This window comes from Conger conger, chromosome 6, assembly GCF_963514075.1.
Source record: "Conger conger chromosome 6, fConCon1.1, whole genome shotgun sequence".
NCBI lineage: Eukaryota > Metazoa > Chordata > Actinopteri > Anguilliformes > Congridae > Conger > Conger conger.
Window position 1 is genome coordinate 58958856 of NC_083765.1, and position 20914 is coordinate 58979769.

At 40.6% G+C, this 20914-nt stretch overlaps 1 protein-coding gene across 5 annotated transcripts in view; it reads right to left on the bottom strand.

Annotated features, from left to right (window-relative positions):
• Positions 1–20914, bottom strand: part of large2 (LARGE xylosyl- and glucuronyltransferase 2) — a 178778-nt gene that overhangs the window by 51166 nt on the left and 106698 nt on the right. Inside the window, exon 1 of one of the 5 annotated variants that reach the window (XM_061245635.1) lies at positions 8156–8350. The exons of the other annotated variants lie outside the window; for them this stretch is intronic. The gene's annotated coding sequence lies outside the window, so the exon portion shown is untranslated. Of the gene's footprint in view, positions 1–8155; positions 8351–20914 lie in introns of those variants that run through there. 5 annotated transcript variants of the gene reach the window in all.

Sequence of the window (20914 nt, forward strand, 5' to 3'; positions counted from 1 at the left end):
TGCCCTTTTATTAGCTCCCTAGCTCATAAGCCATTTCATGCCATTGTTTGTACAAAAAGGGTTTGAAGAAAGGGTTGCCTCGTTGTTATATGCAGAGTAGCTTTTAAATACAAAATATTTGTCCTACAGATCACCTTATCTCTGCATGCAGGCTCCAATTCCAAGTTGCTGGAAGCACACACACACACACACACACACACACACACACACACACACAAACACAAACACATACACACAATATGGCCTATGCTACACATTTGGATTCAAGTCAGTTCAGGACCTCACTGTAAAACACCTTTAGCTGAACCAGAGAACCAGTGACCATTCATTATTTCTACAGTCGCGATACTGTCCATAAAACATGCACAGTTGATCAATATTTTCAATAAGACATTTTCCCCTGATGACAGGTCCTATTTTTTCCAAATACAAGGGGAAAATCCTGAGAAAATAAGAGGAGGATTAAACTGAATTGTTGCAAAGACAGGTTTAAAAACTGAATATGGATATGCACTAAATAAGCCGCTTTGGGAATGTGGAATCCATAATAGCAACAATGCAAATCCGAAACAAACTCCTAACAGCAAAAGCCTCCGCTGTCCTGTTTTTGAAAATACCTACTAATCATTGGAACACCAAGGATTTCCTATTCTTTGAGGCAGACATGTTTTCCATCGCCAGCCCTCATTCCCTGCTCCTTATGCGGTCTTGCTGCTCCAACCACAAGCAATTCATACCAAGCTCCCACCAGAACCTAGGTCAATACCTCCAAAATGCTTGTGTAAATAAAGGAGCCTAGTTCTCGAACCAAGATCGCAAAGCAACGTCTGAAGCACAAGATGAATCACCACTCTAAACCAGCATGCTTCTCCTGAGCGTGTGTTTCTTCACCAGTGATTTAAGTTAAACTTCCCGTTAGCACCCCCAGTGGACATTTTCATTTAGAAACTGCAGCACAGTGTACCTGTGAGAATGTAATTGCGCAAATAAGAATGTCATCCGCAAATTGGTGCCCAGTGCCATTATACGTATTTGCCACGCGACTGAGTCGAAGTAAACAAATTGTCTCACCTGAAAAAACAAAAACATGCAGTGTGTTCATTTATATTAATAAATGTATTATTATTATTATTATTATTATTATTATTATTATTATTGGTTATTTTTTTAATTTGGTTTTACATGGATAAACAACTGGGCTTGGAGAACCACAGTGGATTTTCATATTGCAGGCAAACATGATGCAATTACTGAAGGCACAACAGTACAAATGTACAAAACAGTACATGATTAAATTCTAAAATTGAACACGTTAAAATGTTAATGGAGCCATGTGTTTCTGAGCAAAGTTTTGATAGAACAGCATATTATTAGATAGGGCTGGTACGAGAGTTATATCTTCAATGGTTATTTGTGTATTGAGAATAAATAATGGAACACTGAAGGCAAAAAAGTTATTGCAATGTTATTCAAACTGGAAGTCACTGTGACAGCTTCAGTGAATTCTCAGCATCCTTTGCATACTGTGATGAGCTGGAAAACTACCAAGGTCATTGAAAATCCTTCACTTCAACTAAAATGCCATCCCTAGTTTGTCAAAGAAATAACACAAATGAAGAAAAACAGAAAGCATGTCCATGTACAAGGTTTTCCAGAGGGGCTGCAATGACTTTCGAGACAGCATTCAGATGGACAGAACAAATCTTTGTAAAGCCTCAGAGACACTGATGAATTGGAGGGGAAATTAGAGGGGAATTTCTCCAGACCTTTTGCATTTTTTTTTTTTGCTTTGTTTTTTTTTTGCTTGGGTTTGACTTCAGTTGGCTTCAGCCTGCAGTAGACTATAGTCATACAAATACTGTAACAGTCTGCTCCTACTTTACACTGTACTACACTTAAAAACAAACTGAAATGGAAGTTCAGCACTTGCATATATGATATGAGGTATACATAAGTGGGCGGTAAGTTCATTTGACTGACGCCAAATGAGCATGAAAAGGATATTGATTGGAGGGGAACAAAAATGTATCGACATACACAGCAACCAGTACACAATGACGTAAAATCTTGTTTTCCAAGAAAACTTCAGTGCAAAAATATTAATGTTATATTTTAGACATATTAAAGTCTCCTGCTGCTGTAGCATATCCACTTAGAGGATTGACGCGTTGTGTGTTCAGAGATGCTCTTCTGCATAGCACTGTTGTAATGCTTGGTTATTTGCGTCATTTTCATCTTTTATTTTTCACACCATTCTCTGCAAACTCTAGAGACTGTTGTGTGTGAAAATCCCAGGAAATCAGCGGTTTCTGAGATACTCCAACCGCCCTGTCTGGCACCAACAATCATCCCACCGTCAAATTCACTTAGATCACATTTATTCCCCATTCTGAAATTTGGTCTGAAATGCAGCTGAATTTATTGATCACATCTGCATGCTTTTATACATTTAGTTGCGGCCACATGATTGGCTGATTAAATATTTGCATTAACAAGCTGGTGTACAGGTCTACCTAATAAACAGGTCACTGAGTGTATACTTTAAGACATGGTTATATGGTTATGAAGAATTGACTAAATTGAGGAAAAAGTGAATTTCAGCTTTGATGGTCTACTGTGCGATGCTTTAATTCAGAGAACACTCTATTGTGTAACATTTCTCATAAGTGACAAATGCGACAATACTGGCCAAGTATTTAAATCTTCCTTTTCTTGCAAGTTTGTTACATAAGATCACTGTTTATGCATAGTGCTTGCAAATTAATTGGATGAATATATGCGCCACACAATAGATTCAATAATGTACTCTGCTCCTGATAATGTAATGTAATGTAATGTACTCTGCTCCTGATACCGTGTGAATGTCCGTGTACACACACTGCCATGTGGTGTCGTGATGTGCTGTTGCTTTCATGCACTCAGAAGAAAGGTTACCCTTTAAATATTTTATTACAAAACTGACTATTAACATAGTGTTCCCATGCACTCTCTGTTGTCTGCTTCTTTCTATATTTCAACTGATTCTGCATTATACAGCTAAGAAACATAAAATGTCGCTAAGCTCTGTAATTACAATCAAAAGTGCCTAATTAAGCATATGACCATATTATTGTGTCAGCAGGCATTTCTGTTTATTGTACCATAAATCTTGTGGAGTACTCAATACGTTACGATATTGAGAAACATTTGCAATATGCCATTGGAATGGAATTTTATGGAAGCAAATCTGCTTTAACTATATTATTACTGCTTTTCTTGTTATTTTTTCTGAATAAAACTAACAGAGCGTGTTGGTAGTAAAATGAATATCGCAGCATGCTTGGTGTCACCTACAGTAAAAAAACAAAACAAAAGCAATGAAATCTAAAGAACTATGACTGAAAGTGTCATTACAATTAGCTCCTTAACAGCATTATCCCCATGGTATACAAAACTACTGATCGAATTGTTCCTTCCAACAGCCATCTTGGCTGGCTCCATATTAAACCAAAGAAGGGGTAATCTATAAGCCTTTTTTCATAAGATTCCTGTATATGTCACGTCCTTGCCCTTTTGCTATTGTGTGTATAAACTCTTTGTTGCCCCTTCCTAGCATTTTTTTCTGTTTCCTTTTGCATTTAGTGCCGTATGTCCCTGTTCTCTTTCCGTAGTCCATTCTGCCTGTTGATTAATTTCACCTGTGTCACCGCAGTCCACTCCATTTGCATTTGCTTCCTGTCTCTTGTCATTCATTTCACCTGTTGCTTGTTATGTGCTTGTTAGTTTTGTATTTAAGCCTGTCCTTTTTCAGTTCCTGTTGCTAGTTTGTCTCATCCTGTACCTGGCTCATTACCTGTTATTTTCCTGTCCCTGGTATTTTTGTCAGTCTTGCATCTGAGGTCAGAACTGTACAATCTCTCCCCACCTTCAAGCGCAAACTGAAGACGCACCTCTTCAAGCAGCACCTCTCCCCATCCCGCCCTACCTCCCTGTGATCCTTAATTGTTGTCTTTGTGATTTACGTAGTGTTTCAGTATTTTTAGTTGGCTAGGTAAGCAGTATTTGGATAGTTAAGTTTGGTCACTTTTGCTTTGTTGTTTGTTTATTTGTTGTTTAAAAAAAAAAAAAAGGCCCTGGTCCTTATCTTTGTTGTACGGATAGCAATTGAAATTGTACTTCCCTCTAGGGTCTTTTAGCACACTTAGCCCTGGTTATGGGTATGCACTTTGTTGTACGTCGCTCTGGATAAGAGTGTCTGCCAAATGCCAATAATGTAATGTAATGTAATGTCTGATGTGCATCTTTCTCAGAACCAAAATTTGATTGTGTGGCATTCTATTTTTGTTCTGTTTTGGATTTCTGGTTTAAGACCTCTGCCTGGATTGCTTGAATTCTGCTTCTGGATTGTTGTTTTTGTACTTTAGCCTGTGTGGACTGTCTCCCCGTTACTGAGCTCAGCCTGTTTTACCTTCACGTACATGATGTACCTTGACATACTTGTTTGCTGTTTTTTGACCTCTGCCTGCCTGGATCTGCCTTTTATTATTAAAGCCTTCCATTCATGACTTCACGTTATCCCTGAGTCTGCTCTTGGTTCCTCTGTCCCACACTCTTGACACCATGTGAATGTTCCAGTATGTAAAAATACATTCAGTATTTACCCAACCAAAAACCTGCTGAGTAGAGCTTTATTGCACTTCATAACCTTTTAGAAACCTGAAATGCACAGTATATTTAACATGCACCCTGTGGCTCAGTACAACTAAAGCGTTAACGTTGATGTTAACGTGGTTTTCTGCCTGCTTCACTAAACACTATTTTTCCACTTCTACCTCGTTCTGCCTGAGTAGCCCTCAGCCATTGTGTGTCTATGAGCTGTAAACATGCACATAATTAAGGCTGTTCCTGTCTGGGAGAGTTAATAATGAAACCATTACCATGAGGAGAAAAGGCCTGAAACAGACAGTTGCACCTGACCCATCAACCAAAACGGTTCACCTGCAAGCCCTGCTATAAAATCCAGCTATGCCAGCTTGAGCAGCATGAAAATTGAGCCGGCCAAAGCTGGTCATAAGCTGGTCTAGCTGGGTATGAGCTGGTCAACCAGCTAGTGCTGGTAGCATCTCTGATTAGCTGGCACTTTCAAAACATAGCTGGAGCTGGTCTGAACTGGTCAACCAGATACCAGCTGTTTCAAAACCTAGTTTGAGCTGTTGTTTTTTAGCAGGGACCACAGGTCACCATTTTAAGAGGGTATTTTAAGACTAGGGCTCCCATAGGAGCTGGTTTTAATCCCAACCAAAATTGTAAGGCGCTAATGTTCTCTTAATTGACACTTTTAATACAGTTGCAATCAAAATTATTCAACCCCCATTGCACATTAGGTTTATTGGCAAAATATACAATTTCTCAGCTGTTTGCAATAAACAAATTAAACAAGAACTGAAGTAGTTTAATGAAACATAATATTACAAAATATTACAAGGGTTTTTATCCACATTCAACACAAAATGCTACTTTTAATCACTACTGCAGTCTCAAAATTATTCAACCCCCTGTCTCAAAATTATTCTACCCCATGTCTCAAGCACACCTGATGCAACTAATCAAAATTACCCAACCCCCTGTTTCAAGCACACCTGGTGCAACTAATTAGTTCAGGTGTGCTTGAGATAAAACACATAAATACCTGGACTGGCTAGGGGTTTGTTGAGAGTGACGTTTGATTTCATGTTAGAAATATGGCTAAGTCAAAAGAAGATAGCAAAAGCACTGAATGTTCCTAGAGATACAGTTGGAAGCATAGTTTGCAAGTTTAAAGTTAAAGGAACAGTGGCTACACTACCTGGACGTGGCAGAAAGAGGAAGCTATCAGCGGCTGCCACCAGATTCCTGAGGAGGCAAGTGGTCTACTAAGTACTACTTTTCATGAAGGGGTTGAATAATTTTGAGACTGCAGTAGTCATTAAAAGTAGCATTTTGTGTTGAATGTGGATAAAAACCCTTGTAATATTTTGTAATATTATGTTTCATTGAACTACTTAAACAGTTGTGTAATTTGTTTATTTGCAAACAGCTGAGAAATTGTATATTTTGCCAATAAACCTAATGTGCAATGGGGATTGAATAATTTTGATTGCAACTGTATCTGTATCATATTATGCCACATGTGAAGATGGTTGCACAGAAGATTGACTGCCCCATATTCACAACGCAGGATTTTTAATCAGTCAGATGAATTTTCAACGGCTGTTCTCATTTTCTGTAATGACCTGTATGACAAACGATTCCTTTAGAAAAGGTAACCTTTTCCAGCTGATGAAATTAAGACTGACAGCTGAAATCTATGGCATCGTGAAAGCTGAACGTGTAGACGCCTGGTCACTCAAATGACGCCATCTGTGGAAAATTTAGCAAGCCACGCCTATAGTAAATAAATAATTTCAAGGAATAAAAGATCTTCAACAGCCTTAAAGACAAGCTAACATCAAAATTTAGTCAATTCTTCATAACCTTATGAACATGTCAAATAATATATTCCCAAATAATTATAAAATTGTAATACTTTCCACTTCCTGGAAAACAAGATTTTACCTCATTGTGTACCAGTGGGCATGTATGTCGATGAAATGTTTCTCAATTTTCCATTTCCTTCAAATCAACATCACACAATCAATGCTCATCTTCATTTGACACCCCCCCCTCCTCATTTGACGCCAGGCCTTCAAACATTCCCCCAAAAGAACCATTTCACTCCTATATACGTCCTATCACGGAAGCTAAAGCTGCTTCCGTTTGAGCTGGTCTTTAACTGCGGTGGCAGTGTAGCATAATGCTAAGGGACCTGGGCTGATAACTCCAAGGCTGTGGGGCTGAGGGGCAGCGGGGGAGCCCTGTACCCTGGAGCGTGGTGCTTAACCTGAACTGCTTCACTAAATATCCAGCTGTATAATGGATTTTATGTGAAAAAAGAACACCATCCATGTAAGTGGCTTTGGATAAGAACGTCTGCTAAACGCCTAAAATGTAATTGTTAATTGATCAAGAGATTGGCTGCAGAAACACAACAAACAAAGAAAAGCGTGAACACAGCAGGGGCCCAAGCAGGAGTGTGAGGGGCCGTGATTTAAGCCGTTGCTTTTTTTCCCTTCACCTCCAAGCTTTAGTTGCTTTTGTGCATCGGTGCCAAAGAACAATAAAATAAGCCCCATCGCCAGGATTGGACATGTTCAAATAAAGAAATGCGAGCGATAAATTTCACACGACTCGGGGAATGCGCTTCCCTGGCTGTATTTATGTAACACTCCAGGCTTTGGAAGCACCCCGGTGTTTCTCCATATCCGGAGCAAATGAAGTACATCAGCCGGTTTTTTTAAGAGGACGTACCTGGGTAACGTGGCCGATTAGAACCCCCCCGCGCGCCCCGCTAGCGGCACCGGGTGGCGATGGTTGCGGGTGAAAAATATTTACGTCTGCCTCGCTGACTTTGCAGGGGAAAATATTTACAGTTGGGCGAGTGTTCCTTTATCATCGGCAGGGACACCGGTGCACGCGAGCCATCAGGAACAGAAGACTAGACATCCCCCCTCTCTCCCTCCCTTCCTCTCACCCCCCTTCCTTCCTGCTTATCGCTGCAATAAAAGGTCGAACAGCCTATTTCCCCTTCAATAACTTTGCGCTGTCACACCTTCACAGATGTTGATTGCATTTGAAGTTTTACTGAGGGTCAAGGGAGCTCGCAGTGGAGTCTGATAATTACTGAGGGGGTGGGGGTTGGGGCGTATCACACAGCCAGGTTTTCAAGTCATCCGGGAGCAAAAGCGTCTAAGAAAACAGAAAACAGCTCAGAATGGGTACGCTTTTGTGCTCATATATCATGATGCTGACACTTGATTCAGTTGGCTAACCAGCCATGTGGCTGTCTATTCTATGAATAACTCACAACACGGCACAAGCACCACAACACAGGAGTTTTGCTAGCACGGACACCACAGCAAACTCTGCTAAGCTTTCACCACTGTTGTCACTCATCCCAGCACAACTGAAAAAGGGGATTTGTGGGGCTACAGCCTTTCTGGAGGGACTGTGATTTTCCTAGCACAGAGGTGTTTTGTTTTGAAATTACAGCAGACAACATCAACAGCACACAACAGCGAGTCAGGGCTCTCACACTTACATAGCCTATCGCAACTTGGAAGTTTTGGGATCCGTAGTCTTCCCCCTCCAGTCAGAGCTTCTCAGTATCCAGGAGAGTCCGTGCCAAAATTCCAGGTGAAGCCACCCGCCGTTTGAACTATCCCCTCCTCGCCGTGACGTTAACGGCAGGTGTTATCCGGAAGCTGCGCATCGGTGGTAGTGAAACAAAGCGGGTCAAACTCCGTACGAATGGCAGAGAGGAAGAAAAGAGCCTTCCAAAGCAGAGGCGATGTCAACCCACAATCGACAAAAAAAAGCTTGTATGCCGGTGTGAAAACAAACAGCCCAAGATCAAGGAGGAGGAAGAAAAGAATGAGCGTATCGGGGGTCTCCCCAGGCTGGCTTTTCATGAGCTCCAGAGAGCTGGTTCAGCAAATGGAGGAGGAGGAGAGCAGGAGCGAAGGAGTCTGGGGTTGTAGACAGCCAAGCCCATGAGGCAGGTAGAGGAGAATAAGCGCTCTCTCGCTCTCTCTCCACTTTCCAGCTGTATCAGCCTTTGAGGACACTCCGTGTAATCTGTGAGCACAGACGTGCTCCTGAGAAGCAGAAAGAACTGTGATCACATTTGAAAGGGCTGCCACCTCCCCCCATAAGCCTTAGCTCTGCCCCTTGGGCCCCAACCCCCTTTGACATGACCAATAGGGAAGACCTATCCCAGCTCCCCCCTCTACCACCCTCCCCCATCACGAGCCCTCCCCTAAAACAATCGCAGGTCAGTATGGACAAAGCAGCGTGGTGAGACTCAAACATCAAATGCACAAAGTACACTCGCATTTACTTGCACATAAACAAAGGGAAAACACAATTACCACTCAATTCCAGTAATGTTTACATCCACAAATAAGACGGCCGTAAGTGGCCCAAATCGTTCCTTCTGGGCTCTTAAAATGTATTTTCATTTAGAAACGCGAAGGAAGGAGGTTAAAACTGATTTTTTTTTTGTTTAATTATTTATATCCCTTGTTTTCTTAATTTTATTGCCCCACAATAATCCCAAGAGCTATTTTACAGCTTCAATAATTTCTCTCAAGTTTACAGGAGCCAAACAATGTAAAATATACTTTAAAAACATGAATTCCTTTAAATCTGCTTTCAAACACATTCACAGTATTGCCCTGGGGATTATAACACAATGCAAATCATTGCAAATGCAATAGATATAATGTTGCTGGTAAATGCAAATTGTAAGGAAACAATTTCAAAACTGATCAGATCTATGCACTCAGCAATTATGTTGTACATCACACAGATTTAAAATGCTACAACTTAGCTTGATGTAATTAATTTACACTAATTTACATTTAGTACAGATTTATATGTGTGTGTGTGTGTGTGTTTGTGTGTGTGTGTCCAGTGCAACTGTTTGTTAGCATATTGGTGGTAGGAATAATGTGGAAGTAGATATGGAGAAATTTGTTTAAATTCAAATGCTATTTATCATAATAAAGCCCCCCAAATCTAAGAAGGATTCTTCATTCTGTCATGACATACTCATAGAATGCACAATTTAATAATGCCACATGATTATTTATAATCACTCTTTTTAGAGCAAAGATTTAACAACAGAAAAAAATAACAAAGCTTTTAATTTGAAAGCAGGAAAATGTGCTATGCTAATATGGCCAAATCAGCTCGAAACTGTTTTGACAGAGTGAATCAGCTTGTTCTGCTACGCATTTAGGGGCAATGTAAAGTTTAAAGTAAGAGCAGTTTATCTTATGTTTCAGTTGATGAACTCAAGAGTATGTTGCCCTGTGGCCAATGTGTTTGGCCAAAGTTCAGATGCAGAGTCATATTGTAGCTTACTGTGCACAATATATTGTCATTTCTTCAAAAATTGTGATGCATGTTTCTTAGTTTTTTTTCTTGTATAGTAAAGAACAAGTGCAGCATTTAGCCATTTGTAGCATGTTAATAAAAAAAGGTCTGCATTTAATGAATACTTTTTTCTTTTTTTTTACAAATACGGCATCATGGGGGGGGGTCGCCATGGGGGGGCTGTGGCGGGGAAAGCTAAGGGGAAAAAATGTATATTCTGTTGGAAAATCTTTGTTGAATAAAAAACATTTCATAAAAATAAAAAAATGAATCATTTTAACAAGCTACACCTATGAAAATATATTGCTTGTTAGAACAAAAACATCTGGGGTGGATGGTTCCCTTACAAGCAGGTGTCATGTTATACATGCTATAAAGAATCAGGAAATGATGATGCTGAGAGACAAGTGGTTTTGCATTGCAATGATGGAAGTTGGCCTTGGCTTCTTCTGAGAAATGCATAATACCTTGATTACTTTAAGACAAGCTGAAACGGTTAGAGTAGCATTAACTGTCAAATGAGCAGGCAGATGAAAGCGCATCGCTGTGTGAAAGGCTATTGATTGGAGGGAACAGAAAATTGACAGACATTTGATGGATATACTAAATATTAAATTCAAATAGTTTTTCCAGGAAGTGAATGTAAAAAAAAAAGGTGTGAAAATACAAAAGTAGTACAATTGTATTATTTCTTTGGAATATGTACTTTAAGATATGTTCATATGGGAATGAAAAATTGACTAAATCAAGAACAAAAAGTGAATTTAGATTTCCGATCATCTTTAAAGAGTGCTGTAGATTTGCAGTAACGATATGCTCCCTCTCTTCTTACTGAAGCAGAGACAGAGAGAGAGTGTTTCCCATAACACGTCAGGTATATTTAATTTCCCAGCACATTTGCTGCCATGGTTCCAGAAGACAATGCAAATGAACTTGTGTAAAAGGGTTCATATGGAATTGTGCTCTACACCAGCAAGGAGGGTTACAGTGGTGTTGAACCTGCAGAGGAAACTGAACCAGCCAATTAAAATGAAAAGATTGCTCTGCGAGCCCATCTCAAACCCGGTTCTTGCTCTCTCCCTGTCTGTCTCTCTGTCTGCCTTTGGTCCTCTGCCAACTTCAATTTCCTTTGGATAGGTTGAAAGGCGTCATACTCAAGCAGACAAATGTGCATGTTTGAAGGGAGGACACCTCCAGGTCTTATTGTGATCTCCTCTTGTTTATTTTCCTAGCTCTTTATCTACTCCTAGCTCCTAGGAAAAGTAAAAGAAAAGTCCCAAGAAAAAGAAATTAAGATGGAGAAGTCGAGAAAACGTGAATTAGGCAATGGGAATGTCCTTCCTCCTCCAAATGTCAGTTCAAAGTCACATCAGTTACAGGCGTGGCAGGCCTGGGTATCCCCAGGTCGATCATTTATATGTCAGGCTTTCCAAAAAAATACTTCTGCAAAGGATGCGCTGGTGTTTTCTTGCTCAAAGGAAAGATTTGGAGTTCCTAACTTCTACTTGTAGCTCTGAGAAGGCACATTTAAGGGGTTGGAATGTCCTTAAAGATGATGGACCTCTGCCGATTTTCAGGTCTCGAGCAAGGAAAAGAGTTGAGAAAAACAAGCGATTGGAATGAACCCCTGGTCTCTCAGACATACTGCTCACCAAGCCCACCAACAATTCCACCTTACCAATCCACATCTCACCAGGTTCCTCTCCCCTTCAGACTACTGTTTGTTAACAGCTGCTCAATGGGAAAGTAGAGTAATGGACCCCCACACCTCCGCCCCCAGCAGAGGCTGGTATCTCTATGGGTGGGCGAGGGGTGTTTGGAGTTGTTTAGCAACAGCTGGGACCGTAATGGGGAAGGGAGCCTCTTTCCTCGTTACCCCTGTATGAACCAAAGCTCCGCTCCGACAGAAAGGGGGGATGACAGAGCTCGCCTTAGTCTGTAACAACACCCCTACCCTTCGCTGTCCATGTTCAAACTGCTGATAAATCTTTCATGATTCCCCAGGTACCACAGACATTTCTCTAATGTAAGTCTTTCAAACTACCCAGGGAAGATGAAAGTGCCCTTCACAGGCCAGACAGAAATCTATATGTACACCACTGGATATAAATGCATAGCTGAACTGTACTTGCAATCACGTATTTGCATACGTATATTCACTGGGGAGGAGCATAAAAAGGCATAATTGGTAATAACGGGCAGCCAGACTAATAAGAGTTTACAAAGGCATATGTGGAAATAAGGAAGTAATACATGCAGTCTCACAATGAATTTCACTCATGTCAAAGCATTCATGATTCACAACCTTCAGTATCGCTGTGGAAGTCAAAAGTAGTTGGCCGGAAATAATGCCTGCAGAAACTCAATTGTTGTTGGCACTTAAAGACCTTTTGTATTGACATCTTATGAAATATTGTACGGGTAAAAGCTAAATATGAGATGCCATTTTGTCAGTCTGGAAAATATTCAATGGGAATCAATATTCAATGGGGAGCACTAATACATAATTTATATTCATCTTGAAAAGGATGTGGGGAAGCTTTGAGGTTTGTTCAAAGATCTGCAAGTCACAAACTTTAAGGACAGCATGTGTAATCCCCTTCCCTGCTTGCTATGCCTGCAAGCCATAAAGCATATTAATATGAGGTAAAAAGTTAGTGATTATGAAAACATTATGCAAGGAAATATGAAATATTTGCTAGAGAAAAAAAGAATTTTGAGATCTTCTATCCCAGCACATTACACAAAAGAAGAATACAGGACATTTCAGATGTTTCTGAATGAGCTGAATGTTGCTGGTTTGATAATGCAGGATGATGGCCAGACTGTAACATGAAAAAATGAAATATGGGTAATAGGTACTATAAATGGGCAAGCAACTCTGATCCCTAAGGACCTTACCAAAAATGTTGAATCTAGTATTAGAATATTTGCCGGCTTTAACCCTCCTGTGGTGTTTGGGTCAAATTGACCCGTTTTAAATTTTCACTGAAATAAAAATAATACCAGACACAATTTTTTTTTACCTGAAATTACATGGCCTTGGCTTATTTTCTGTGAAGAACATCAAAAAGCAATCATTGAGTACTCATGCAAATGTATGTCCCTGATCCAATGTTCAGGTCAATTTGACCCAGGAATAATGAAAGGTTGGTAACTGTTGGTGAAAACACAGATCATGCTCAGTATGAACCAAAGGGGGGTCTTCACTTCTTGTCACACTACCTTCATCTCTGATTTGCCCTCACACCTCTGCACACACATGCACACGCATGCATACACCTCGACACACACATGCACACGCATGCATACACCTCTGCACACACATGCACACGCATGCATACACCTCTGCACACACATGCACACGCATGCATACACCTCTGCACACACATGCACACGCATGCATACACCTCTGCACACACATGCACACGCATGCATACACCTCTGCACACACATGCACACGCATGCATACACCTCTGCACACACATGTACACGCATGCATACACCTCGACACACACATGCACACGCATGCATACACCTCTGCACACACATGCACACGCATGCATACACCTCTGCACACACATGCACACGCATGCATACACCTCTGCACACACATGCACACGCATGCATACACCTCTGCACACACATGTACACGCATGCATACACCTCGGCACAAACAGTGAGCAGAGATATTTTGGTTCTGTACTCTAGCACTTTTGAGTTTGAAAAGATACAATGAAAAGGGTGACAATGAGGTTGGAGTGCAGACTGTCAGCTTTAATTTGAAGGTATTTTCATCCATATCGAACCTTTTGTACATAGAGTAGTCCCCCCATTTTCAGGAATCAAACTATATTGGACAGTTTAACATAATGCAGAATAAAGTAAAAAATAAATTTTTTATACTTAGTCATATATACTTCACATGCAATGATTGCTTGAAGTCTGAGATGCACAGACATCACCAAACACTTGGGTATCTTCTCTGGTGATGCTCTGCCAGGCCTGTACTGCAGCCATCTTCAGTTCCTGCTTATTTCAGGGACATGTTCAGTATTGGATTCATCATATCCAGTGATTGACTCAAGCATTTTCCACTTTTTGGCCGTCAAAAACCCACTCATTGCTCTAGCAATGTTTTTGGGTCATTTTCTTGTTGCATGATGAAGTGCTGTTCAATACACTTGGAAGCATTTGGCTTTATCTGAGCAGATAAAATATTATAAAATTATAACGCTCCCTCCACTATGTTTGATGGAATCTGTCCACAGGAACTCTTTTAGGTGCTTTTTAGCAAACTGAAACTCGCCTTTCTGTTCTTCAGGTTTATCAGTGGTCTGCATCTTGTAGTGTACCCTCTGTAGTCCTGCTGGTGTAGTCTTCTACGTATGGTAGACTTGGACACATCTGCACCTGAACCAGGAGTGTTTTTGATCTGTTGAGAGTGTATTCTCCGGTCGTCCACTACAGTTGTCTTCCTCAGTCTACTGGGTCTTTTGAGTTTGGCAGTTCACTGTTGACTTGGGCATGCCCAGGTTTTTTTGCAATGTTCCTGATTGATCGATTTTCATTTCTGAGCCTTATGACGGCCAGCTTAATTTGCATCGACACTGAATACCCCATATGGACACACCCACCCCCTTACTCCTGGTCCATAAGGATTCCCTCAACATATTTATTTTCAAAATCACCTCCTAGTTTCTCTGTGCATGTCAAGCACATACACATGCACACAGATTCACACACAGACACATGCAAGCACACACACACATATTCACACACAGGCACATGCAGGCACAAACACACACACATAGCCTATTTGGGGAGGGACAAAACAGCTTTACACCCATCACTTCCATAATCCATCAATATGATCAGAAGAAGACTATCAGAGGACACAAGAACACAGACAAACAGGCAGCAGATTAAATTTTGTCCATCATGAGGTGTTCTGTTTTATCCAGTGCAGGAATACACATGCACATATACACACTCAGTTACCCAGTGTCATTTCAGAATGATTTTTGATTTGACATTTTTGAGGGATCTATTTCATAGTGAGTGATAAAAACTGTGAACGGCAAACAATACCAATGGGTCCAGTGAACAGAACACAAGGGCTAAACTCTGAGCTTTGAGAACAGACATCTGAACACCATAAAAATAATGTCCTGATCCAGCTGGGATGCTGACTGACTGGAGTTTACTATGTGGCGAATAGATGGGGTTAGTCGAAAGTCAAGGTCGAATTGAATGCCACATGAGTCAAACACACACAATCCAGAGAATAGACAAACTAGAAGGGCAAAGGAAAAAATCGGGAGTCAAAGTGAACAAAACAGGAAATACACTCAGCAAACAAACTAGTAAAACTAGGTAAGAATCAGAGTCGAACAAAATAAGGTCAAACAAAATCAACACTGTAATCACAATCCACAAGTACTGAGCAAGACCTGAAGGGTGAGTCTCCACCAGTGAACAGTAAACTGTGGCTTTTTCTAACCGAGTAACCGGAGACAGAAATGACCAGACTGATAGCCAACCGGACAGAAATCAGAGACAGACACGTAGCTGAGACAAACGAATGTAAACACAAAACCTACAGTCCAGGTCGTAACACAAGAGACCTCAAGAGATGAGGTTGGAGGAAACTGTGATGAATAATTCATTATTGTTAAGTAATTCATTAAAGCAAATAATAATGTTTTTACCTGATGAAAATACACTGTTCTTGTACTTCCTGCCTAGTATGTTTTCCTGAGGTTTGTGTTAATTCATAAAATACAAAAGGTAAAGTACTGCATAATTTGGGAGGTGTTTTCCAAGGTAACTATTGGTTATGTTAACTCTGATGATGCTGTGTTTGGGAGTGCTAGAAAAAAGGTATATAGTAGTCCAAGCATTTTATTGTGTTGCATGATTAGCTTCTAGGCTAAGTAGGTATATTATGTACGATCACAAGAGACAGCACAGACGGCCATGGTTTATTTAAATTGAAGAATGTCTAAACAGGACTTTTGTTGTTAACATTGTTAACATACTCCAGAACTGAAATTGAACAAGAATCTCACCAATTTCCCCAGCTATCTACTTAAATGATTTTTAAAGAATCGAGATATGTTCAGTAATGAACATATTGGAAATTTGTTGTCTGAATGTCCTTTTTCAGCCATTGACCACCCACACATAATCTGCTAATCAGGCATAGACTCTTGAAAGATCTTCCAGTTCCTTCTCTGTCACATTTTCTTATTTTATACAGATGGTACTTTTTCATGTAAACAGCCAAATTTTAACCATGCTTGGCATGCAAACTACAAAGTGATTAACTCGTTATTTAAAATGGTGCAGAAGTAACTGTAACTTCTTCATACAACAAAAAACAATTTACAGGAGCAAAATTCAGTAGAGCACATGTTTTACCGCTAACAATTTTACTGCTTCTAATAGACACACTCGGTTAAAAAATGGAATAGACATTTATTGCATTTAGATTTCAATGAATAATGATGCAATATGGCTAATTCAGACTGTTCCAATTAAGTTTCTGCTCTATGACACCCCATATAAAGGGAAGCATAAAACACTTGGCCGAAAGTTTCTTTATTAACATAAGACAATTGAAAACTGTTGTAACTATGAGGGACACTACTAATTAAAACTGTTGAACCAAAGTGAACCAAGGAGCAAAGTTTACTTCTGATTAAACAGGAATAGGAAAGGAATAACAGTATAAAGAAGTATGGCCCAGGGGGATAAGAACATTCAAAGAGATCTGAAATCTCCAGTTACTGTACATAAGTGATGCATCCTTCCACATTCAGCAGACCAGTGGGAAAATAGAAAGAAAGGGATTGAGCCTATGTGTCAAGTCACTGACGTGAGAAAGAAATACTGTTTTCTAAAACTTACAGTCCTAAAGTCTCAAAATGCCCCAGGGTAAAGATAGTACACAGAAAATGCATTCCAAACCAGTCCATCAGCCATTGAAAGCTCCCTGTCATTGTGCTGCTCTATATAATTTTTTTCCTTTCAAAGAAACCACAAACTTGACATGCTCAATCTGAACCGTCATTCTCCAAGAGATGAGTTCTTATAAATGTCTGCAAAAACCTGGAGTTAGCTCCATCAAGGATCAAACGTCTGAAAAAAAACCAAAATAAAAATAATTTTCTTCCATTACAAATGTAAGTCTTTGAGTTCAGGCAGGCAGCAGTGAATCTATTAAAAGTAGCAAAAGTAACCAAACAAGTTTCACTTTTCATATTAGAGGATGACTGTTCTTCTTATGTTCTTCTTACGGTCTTCTAACTTCTTAATTACACTGCTATTTTTTTATTAAAGAAAGAAATCATTACATTTGGCAAAAAAAACTTTTCCATGAAAACTGGAGAATCATTTTGGAAATCTAAAATGGGAATGAATGAATGAATTAATTGTGGATCAAGCAGATTTTCATCCTGGGATACAAACAGCCACCCACAATCAGTATGTGGCCTGGAAAGAAAGTTTTACAAAAACTGTGCAGTACAGCTGTCCACACATTAGAGTTGGTTAACAGGCTGTCACTGAGTCACCATTGAAAAGAAATGAAAAAGAAAAACGGCTATATCTGGCTATATAGTAATGTAAAAATAGACCTGTAGCCAGTGCTCATATGCTGGAGGTTGACAGCCCTACCTGGAGCCAAAGATTGCATGGTGTGTGTGCGTGACTGATGCTGCTTGGTAATCACGGTAAAAACACCATACAATACAAAACCCAGACCAATTACAGAGGGTAAAGCTTTTCACTGTAACAATGTGCTAGGAAGGATATTCTTTCACTGTAATGCTTGACATTCTTTCTGCAGATCTTTATCTTTTTCCCATGGTTAAGCAGTGAAGTATAGCTATCATTACACTTTTTCAGCTAACATAACATATTATTTTCAAAATAAAACACAATGGCTACACATCCAGGAATGTGGAATTGGTGTACATCTGAAAGTTGTTATCACAGCCTACAATAGCTGGTATTCGGAAGGATTTCCAATAAGGTACTTAACGATCACAGGGAGAAAATAATGAACTAAAAAGAGAAAGCCCACACTAAAACTATTAACCAACTCCATTAACCCTGGATCTGTACCGCTGATTGTCCCTAACACATCTGTGTACATAGCAAACCCAAACAAACATATAGTATTTGCAAGAATGCATACACACAAGTGCACGCAATTGCACACACACAAACACATACACATGTCACATACTGCACGTACAGAAGTACAAACCTCTTATTTGATTCTCCCAAACATGATAAAAGGAATAGTTCACCGAAGAATATTACCATTTTATGGTCATTTTCAGGGAAAATATTTTAAATATGGTTAATTGTCTGCGTGAATATGCGTGCGCCTGGGCATGTGTATGCTTGTTCATGTGACCGCAGACACACACACACACATGCTCTATGTGCATACATATGTGAGGAAATATTATTGAATACGATAACAGAGGGACCCAATGACCCCTGACAAAAATAAGTAGATAAATAAACACATAAATACAGTACCCCACTGAACTTGAAACTGAATCCTCATATGTTGTTACATGGTACTGCTAAACAGGAATCAGAACACAGTAAGTCATTTAATTCACACATTGACAAACCTTGCTTTTGCCAAAGACAGGATCAGAAATGTTTAATTGCATATGAGGCTGGTATCAGCAGTCATATGCTCAAAAATCTCTTGTAATCCTATATCATCCTGATAGCCCGCTGTTTTAAATTGCTCTTGATACTGAATCTTGATACTGACGCTCTCTTTCTTCTTAATGATGTTCCAAGCGGCTGATTTCAGTAAGCCTAAGGTTTGGCCTACGACTGACGCTGTTTTTGTGCCTCATAATGGCTTCCAACACTTTATTCGGCACAAGTCTGCTGCTAATGCTGATGAACAGCAATAACAGACTCCAAAACCAATCAAAGCCTAGAATCAAGACTAGATAGCTCCCTCATACCTGCACTAAAGTAGCAATTGAACACACTTTGAAACACTCTGAAACACCTGTGAAGCTACAGGCATTTGTGCCAAATATTAAATGGCGGACTATGTATGAAAAGTGCTGTAATTTGTACATGGCGAAACACAAAATGTATAATAACACTTTCATAAAATATGAGAACCTACACATTAACTGCAACTTCAATTGTGGCATACAGGGTCAAATCAAGAAAAAAATGTCTTTGTCCCAAATATTATGGAGCTCTCTGTATAGCACAGGCACGCACACACACACACACACACATACGCACACACACATGCACATGCATACACATGCAAACACACACTAACATACACCCACATACACACACATACACACTCACACACACGCAAACAGGCATACACACACGCACACACGCACACACACTCACACACTCACACACGCACACGCACGCACACACACGCACACACATGCACACACACTCACACACACTCACACACACGCACACACACACACACACGCACACACGCACACACGCACACACACGCACACACACACAAACAGGCATACACACACGCACACACACACACACACGCACACACACACACAAACAGGCATACACACACGCACACACACACACACGCACACACGCACACACACGCACACACGCGCACACATGTGCACACACGCACACACACACGCACACACGCACGCACACACACGCACACACATGCACACACACTCACACACACGCAAACAGGCATACACACACGCACACACACACGCACACACGCACACGCACACACACGCACACACACTCACAGACACGCACACACACGCACCAACACGCACACACGCACACACACGCACACACGCACATACACGCACACACGCACACACACGCACACACACTCACACACGCACACACGCACACAAGCACACACACGCGCACACACACACTCACACACACGCACACACACACACACGCACACACACACGCACACACACGCACACAAGCACACACACGCGCACACACACGCGCACACACACACGCACACGCACACACACGCTGCTCGGTTATTTACTTCAGTGATAAGCGGCACCAGTGTCACTGCTGAGATTCCGCTCTGCCGGTGCCGAACATCAGAAGTCGGGTTAGGCGACCTGACGTGGGAGTGTGGTGGAATGCCGAAGCAGATGGACACAGCAATGGGGGCAGATGGTAATTTATATTCACTCTCAACATGGCAGTGTATTACTGGCGCCCGAGACCGAGTCTCTGCTCAATTAAAGAAAAAACAGATGCATTCGCGATATAGCCGCTCAAAGTAGAGGAACAGAACATCTTTCCTCCTACTTGAGAGCGAGAAACTGTGAGAATTTGCGGCATGCTGTCGGTTTCAGTATGGCATGGGACGTGTCAGGTTAAGCAATGCTCGCCTTCTTTCCTGGGTGCCATTTTGTAGCTGTGAAATTGTCAATCTGTGTACTATCAATAACGATCAGTCTGTGCAATTTAAAAAACAGCTTTGTAAGGGTGATTTTCTAAATAAATCCCACAGCTTGGTTGGATGAGCCAAGCATTTTACAAGTCAACCAGATAATGCGCTTCTACTTTATGTATGATTGGTTTGTTCAATCAAATATTTTTCTTTAGGTTAATGGAGAATTAAGCACAAATTCCAATTATAAATACAGGCTAAAGCGTAATTGCTTGATAAAGTATGAACAGAGTTTTTGAGCAGAGCCCAAAGTTAACTTTAGTATGAGTCTGAAAACAAACTCACACCCCACGATTCCAGGAATGAATCCAGGAACAAGCCAGTGTTGACTTTGAGCAGGAGGCCCATGGGAAAGATGCATATTTGAGTGTCATCCAGGGCGGGAGACTATAAGTTAGGAGGGTGTGCCTAGCCTCTCAAGGGCCACAC